The sequence below is a fragment of the Corvus moneduloides genome, chromosome 10 (genome assembly GCF_009650955.1).
Source record: "Corvus moneduloides isolate bCorMon1 chromosome 10, bCorMon1.pri, whole genome shotgun sequence".
Taxonomy (NCBI): domain Eukaryota; kingdom Metazoa; phylum Chordata; class Aves; order Passeriformes; family Corvidae; genus Corvus; species Corvus moneduloides.
In genome coordinates this window covers 27,358,267-27,365,457 of record NC_045485.1, presented here as the reverse complement: position 1 = coordinate 27,365,457, position 7,191 = coordinate 27,358,267, and positions in this window count along the sequence as shown.

Below are 7,191 nucleotides of genomic sequence, written 5' to 3'. Positions count from 1 at the left end.
AATAATAATTTAAATAGAAATAAAAATTATTGCTAATAATTTTGCTGCAAAGCAGCCTTTCTCTTCCTCTGCATTTCCCCCGAAGGACGGCCCCGGAGCTGCCGGCATCTCCATGGTGACTGCGCGGCGCAGGCTCCCGCAGGGTGCTCGGCTGGCACAGGGGCCGGACGGGCTCCGAGGGCCAGGCAGGACCCGAAAGGAGCACATGGGAAGATGGGGTTACCTTCCCAAAGGGCTGCCCTGCAGAGCCCCAGCCTCAGCACCCAGGAGGGCTCAGTGCCAACCCAGATGTGTGGGGGCAGAGGTGGCTTTGGCCTTGGTGGTGGCATTGGTCCATGGTGGTGAGTACCACACCAACACTGCCCTGCCCGGTGGCTGACCATGGTCACGGCCCCTCCTGTGCACCCCAGAGCCGTTCGTGAGAGCCGCAGCCTCATTTATACCTATTTTTAAGTTGGTGATATTGTCTCTGCACTGGCTAAATATAAAAGTCTTGTACCGTGTGGTGAGTAACGTTTGGCGAAGAGCCACAGCCAGGCTCCGAGGGCTGCAAACGTGGTGTGGGGGACGGAAAATCACCCAGCACCCAAAGTGCTGGTTGTCACATCCTGGACAGACGTGGGAGTAAGAGCTGTGCCCAGGGGTACGTGGGGATGGAGCAGGACAGCTCCCAATGGATCCCTGTCTCCGCATGGGCAGCACACGGACCGTGCAGGGATATGCTGGTGCGGGTGGCTCTGCCAGACCCTTTGCATTTGCCAGGTTGTCCCCACGGCTCTGCTGCCTCTCACCCGGCCCCGCTCCCATTCCTTCCCTATATCCCATCTAACTGCCTTCGTTCCTATTTCCCTCTCCATGGAGCCAGGACAGCCCAGGGGTGCCGCGCCATGGGACAGACCCCCGCGGGGGTGTCTCCGGCTCAGGACACGGGTCACGGTGCCCACGGCTGTGGATCCATGGCCGGAGCGGAGCAGAGTGTCCCTGGCGTGCCACCCCCAGCCCAGCGGGGGCAGAGACCCCTGCAGGGATTCTGGTCATGGCAGCATCCACGGGCAGTACCAGGCACAAAAAACGCTCTTCCCTGGCCGGCTTCTGCCCTTTATGGTGAAATTCTCAGCGTGAAGGAGTTAAATGCCATCGGCTTGTGGGATTGGGAAAGAACCCCAAATTTTAGGAGTTCTGGGTTTCCTTTTGAAGAGACCCGGCTGCTCCCGCCCCGTGGGACAGGCTCCCCGTGGCACGCGTGGAGGTGGCCCGGGGAAGTGGGAGTCTTTTAGCCAAGGATTTACCCCCCAAACCACGCGTGTGGCGCCGTCCCCGCGCCGCTCCCGCCGGGTCCCCGTGCCCGGCCCCGGCAGCACCAGGTGGCGCCCGCGGAGCCCGCACCGGCCGGGAGGAACGCGGGGAGGCGGGACGGCAGCGGGCACGAACGGCAGGAACGGCACCCGCGGGGTGCTCACGGGGGTGCCCATGGGGCGAGGATGCTCATGGGGGGTGCTCATGGGGGGTGCTCATGGGGGGTGCTCAGGGGGGTGCTCATGGGGCGAGGATGCTCATGGGGGGTGCTCATGGGGAGGTGCTCGTGAGGGCCCCACGCGTGGCGGGACAGGGACGGGGGGCTGGGGACAGTGCAGTGGGTCCGGTCAGAGCATGACTCTGTCCCTGCTATCACCTTCTGTGCTGCCTGAGCCCCCCGGGTGTGGGAGGTATCAGGAGAAAAGAAGAGGAGAGCTCAGAGCCCCTTCCAGGGCCTGAAGGGACTCCAGGAGAGCTGGAGAGGGACTTGGGACAAGGGATGGAGGGACAGGACACAGGGAATGGTTTCCCAGTGCCAGAGGGCAGGGATGGATGGGATATTGGGAAGGAATTGTTCCCTGGGAGGGTGGGCAGGCCCTGGCACAGGGTGCCCAGAGCAGCTGGGGCTGCCCCTGGATCCCTGGCAGTGCCCAAGGCCAGGCTGGACATTGGGGCTGGGAACAGCCTGGGATAGGGGAAGGTGTCCCTGCCCATGGCAACAGAAACCAGTCTGGGATTCTGTGATTCCTTGGATTTCAATGTCTTTTCCACCTCAGGACCTCGAGGATTTGTTGCTGATTCAAACGTGCTTTGTCCCCTCCTGGCCCAGGATGTGATTCATCACATCTTGCACAAGATGGAGCAAGGTTGATGAGCCCCTGCCCCACTGGATGGGGTTGTTCAGTGCCTTATCTCTGCAATAAAGAGCACGAGACACTGAGCTCTGTAACTTCCAACAATCGCTGGGTTTATCACTTCTGCTGGTTTGCACTTCTACTTGCTGTAGAACCAAACCCCGAAGGAATCACTGAAGGTTTCCAGTCTGACCTTCTCCATACCATGAACTGCAGCACTTCTCCAGTGCGTCCCTGCTCTCCTGTGGCAGCTCCTGCAGGAAAAAACTCTGGTTTCACAAACCCTGGAGGGGCAGGAGGCTCCTTCCAGTCCTCGGGAAATTGTTCTGTGCTGGGTTATCCTGACTGGTCAAATTTGTCCCACTCTGTCACTCTGGAGCTCCAGCCTGCAGTCACTGGCTCCTAAATCACACCTGTCTGCCAGGTCAGGCAGACCTGCAGCCACTCATGTTCTTGTTTTGGTGTAAGCTGTAGTCTAATTACTGTAATGATCTTTCTGTTAAACCCAGCAGGTTAAGCTCTTTAGTTCAGGGTGTGGAATGCTGTTTAAAACCAGACCCTCATTTTTGATTCCTCAACTACCAGTTCTGAATGAGGAGAAGCAGCAGCTTGTTTGTGGGGTCTTGTTCTTTTCATTTTTAAATATAACTGAAACTCAAACCCATTCCAGACTCAAATTAAAGGCAGAGATTTTATAACATAAACAGAAATACAGTCATGGCATTGCTGTGCTAAAAACGTTCAGAGGCTGCACGCAGGCTGTTTGTGCTGCCCTGCCAGAGAACAGCACGCCAGCCACCCTCACACCAAGGGTCCATCCCACAGGTACCCAGGAGCTGGACCCAATGATCCTTTCAGGTCCCTTCCAACTCAGGATACTGCACGATTCCATGGAATCACTGAGCTAACACAGATTCCTGTGCCGTGCACTCTTGCCTTGGAGCTGTGTCCATACAGTGGGGATGTAATGTCCCCCCTGTGCCCGGGCTGGGGCTAAAAGTGGAGCAGAAGTCTCCATGTGTTGCCATTTCCAGCATCCTGGCCCCAAAAGAAGCCCATCCTGGGCAGCCCAGCGTTGAGGATCTGTGACCCCTCCCAGTGCCACGTTGCCCATCCCGACCTCTCCCGCTCCGAGGGGCTGCAGCCAGGAGGAGAGCGTGGGAGGAAGGGAGATGCAGGAGGGGTGTGAGGAAAGCAGGAGCAGGTGCCCAGCAGATGGATTCACAGCATGGGGACCTCCGGGGCGCTGGTTCCCCACACATCACACCAGCACCCCCAGCAGCAGTGCTTACATTCCACTGGGATTCCTGCTCCCGCTGCTCCCGCTGCCCCCAGCCCTGCCTGCCCCAGGGAGCTGCTTCTGCTCTCCCAGCTGTGCCACCTCACTGCTTATTCTGAGTGATACTGGCACCATCCGGGAGCTGAAATCTCACCAACGGTCTAGACTTGATATTTTGCCCTTAATTGAATCTCAGACATTTAATCAGTCCAGGAAAACTGTAGGGAAACCAATTTTTAAAAAAAAATGAATTATAGATGAAATGTAAGTAATGGGTCAGGAATGAACTTCCGTATGTAAAGTCAGAACTGTTGGGGCAGACCAGCCCCACATCCCTGTTAAACCAGAGCTGCACTCAAGAGGAAAGGCCAGAGCTTTTATCCACTCTGTTCCCAAGCCTCTGGTTTGAAGCAGAAGGATAAACCCATCTGCTCAGCAGCAGCACAGGGGAATTGAATCAATTAGTGCCACGATAGGTGGCTCTGGAACCTTTATGCATTTGGAGGAAATAATCTGCATTTATTCCTTGCTTAAGGAAGTAATGCTACCTCTGGCTTGCTTTCCTAATGATTATTTTTTCCGTTTGGTTCTGTACTAATGAACAAAGCTCTGGCTTCCCGGTGGAGGCAGAACCTGGCCCGCCCATTTATCTCTCCTACAGCAGCCAAATGGCATTTGCTGTCTCAAGCAGGAAATGAGCAATTAAAAGGCAACAGGAGGTTATTTTTTTATTTCCCTCTCTCCCCTTCAGAATAATAAACATCTCCAAGTGGATGTGCCGTGTGCGCCGATTACTTGGACAATTTGGTGTGAGGCAAATTGTTCTTAAATAAGATGGCAATAAATGTGTCAGTTACAATTTGAAAAATCACATCAGTTTTTCAAAATAACTGGCTTTGTATCTCTTGCAGAGCACGGGGTAAGCAAAAACCTTTTAAACTAATCAATAAGAAGCAAAATATATTAATTTTCCCAGACTGCTTTAACATGAAGGGACACGACAGTGCAAACGCGTGCAGTGCACGGTTCAGGCAGGCTAAAGCTAACAGCTGTTATTACAGAGTTCATCACATTCATTCCAGCCTATTCAAAATTCCTGTCAAAAGCACTTATGTGCAAAGACTGAACTTATTTGGCTTGGAAAGGGCATTGGCACAATGGAGGCCATATGCAATAAAATGTCACTGTCTTGGCAGTGCCTCTGGAAGGGCAGGGGCTTGATCTAGGAAGCAAACTTCAAGAAGAAAGGCAGCGCCCAAATAACAGCTCTCCTGCATCGTGTTATCTCGCCTGGCACATGGTTTGGGGCTGGTGGAGCTCCCTGGCTCCAAGGGCTGGTCCTGCTGCTGCTTTCAGGGAGGTCCCTGTGCCCAGCTGAGGGTCCTGGCCCTGGGGTGCCAGGGGCAGGGCCATCCTGGGGCAGGGCCACCCCGCAGGGCACCCCTGCCCTGGCCACAGCCGGAGTCAGGAAGAGAGAAGCACCCAGGGCTTGCCCCACCAGCGGGTTTGGCATCTGTGTGTGCAAAGCAAGGGCCTCACAGCCCTGGTGCCACTGCTGCCCAGCATCCTCAGCCCCAGTGACAGCTCTGGCAGCGGCTCTGGGCACTGCAGGGCTGTGTGAGACACGTCTGAGGGAGCACACGCTGACCTGGGGGTTTGAGCGTGGGCAAAGGGAGAGAAGGAGGCCCAGGGCTGAGGAAGAAATAGCTCTTGTACCTGATGGACTTGGCTCTGTCCTTGAGAGCCCAACTTTATTCTGAATCAACACTGAAAATGGAATGCATGCACAAATTCCCAGTGGAAAAGTCAGGTTGTACTGAAAAAGCTTCCTTCCATAATGGTATCAAATGCAAATCCCTGGGCTCATCCCTGCTAACTGCTGCACCCCAGGGAGCATTCAGCAGAGGTGTCACCTCTGAGCCACAGTCACCTGCCCAAAGCTCCTCCTCGCCCCGGGTGAGCAGAGAGGGACCCTGGTGAGCCGGCTCCTCATATCAGCACCCTCCCTGAGCGTGTGAAAGGGACGGATCCAGGTGCAAACCCTGTCTGCAGAGCTGAGCACCCCCAGGTTCATCTGCGCATCGCCCTGGCTCGGTCTGACCCCGCTGCAGGGAGGGAGGGCAGCAGCCACCGGCCGTGCCGTGCCGCGCTGGGCGAGGGGGGCCAGCACCCGCTGCTGCTGCTGGGTGAGTCCCACGGCTCAGGGCTGTCCTCCCCGCGCTAGCAAAGATGTGTAGGGGAGAAATTCTTCCCTGGGAGGAGGTGAGGCCCTGGCACGGGTTGCCCAGAGAAGCTGTGGCTGCCCCATCCCTGCTATAGGGATGTTAGTGCTTATTAACATAAGCACTAACAAAAAAAGAGATTCATAATATCTAACAGATCATTGTTAAAAGCTATATGAATAAAATTACAACTTTTCACAGAGCAAGTTACTCACATACAATACTGAAATGTCAGTTCAAGCATTAATTAATAGATATTCATGGTATCTAACCAATCAAACTGCTTTTCAGCTTGATTCCAGACAGCACTTCTGTTGTTTCTGTTTCGGCTGCAGTAGCTGAAAATCTCTCCCTCTCTCATTTGTGTCCCCAACCAAACCAATTCCCCTGCTCCTGGTGCAGCCGGAGCTGCAGCCGTGCCTAATGACAGGGAGGGAGGGCAGGAAAGCCTGTCAAACAAGATTATTCACAAAAAAACCCCAGCTAAGTGGATTTAAAATTGCAACCTGTCACTGCCTTCTGCAAGTCATTTAGGAAGAGCTGGAAACTGGAATAACAATTTTATCAGGAACAGAAAACCTAAGAAAGAAAGAAAAAGAGGATTTGTGGGAGGAGGCAGCCAGCCTGGCTGTGGGCTGAACTGTGGGTGGTGGGCTCAGGTCACAGAATCCCTAGGAAATAAGGTGGAGAGGGATGATGCCCATAATTCCCAGGGCAGAATAGCAAAAAACAGAGAATACAGAATTTTAGATGTAGTTTTAATGTGGGACAGTTGTATTCTATTAAAGAGAGAAGTATATATAGCATGTATTACATATAAACACACATCATCTATATTTATATATTTAAATATATATTCAAAATTTGTGTATATAAATATGTATTACCACGGTTTATATTTTTATATAAATATAGATATATATGTAGATATATATGTCTTCCTTAGTTGTTCCTGTGCCAGTAGAAATAGTGATGCTTCATTCCTCACTGTCTCCTTCCTTTGCACCCCAAAGATCACTTGCAGGCAGGTACAAGAAATAACTAACTGAAGAGAAACACAGTTTAATTCTCCAGTGTTCAGCTCCTTCCACAGCCTCTTACAGTCCAAACCATGCTGTGCTGGGCCAGGAGGAGAAGGCAGACTGTGGGCCAGGAGCTTTGCCCCCATCCAAGGCTGTGGCTGGGTGAGTGCTGTCCCTCAGAGGTCTCAGATCCGGGCTGTGGATGGGTAAAATCTGGCGGAGTGGTTTTGTTAAACACCAAATACCCCAAATGCTGCTGGAGCAGGAGTCCCCGTGGGCTGCCAGGGGCCAGAGGCAGGGCAGGAGCAGGGAAGCTCTCTATCCCTGCACGGCCACTTGACAGGCTCTGTTTGTTTAATGAGGAGAGCCAGCAGCAAGAATCTGGGCTGGGAAGGGCAGCGGGACGGGAGCACACCCAGTGAGTAAATCCCAGTGCTCTGGGCTGGGCTGCCCCACTGAACTGCCAACACCACACGGATCAGCTCACAGGACACAGGTCCTGAGCAAGGCCTGGCCCC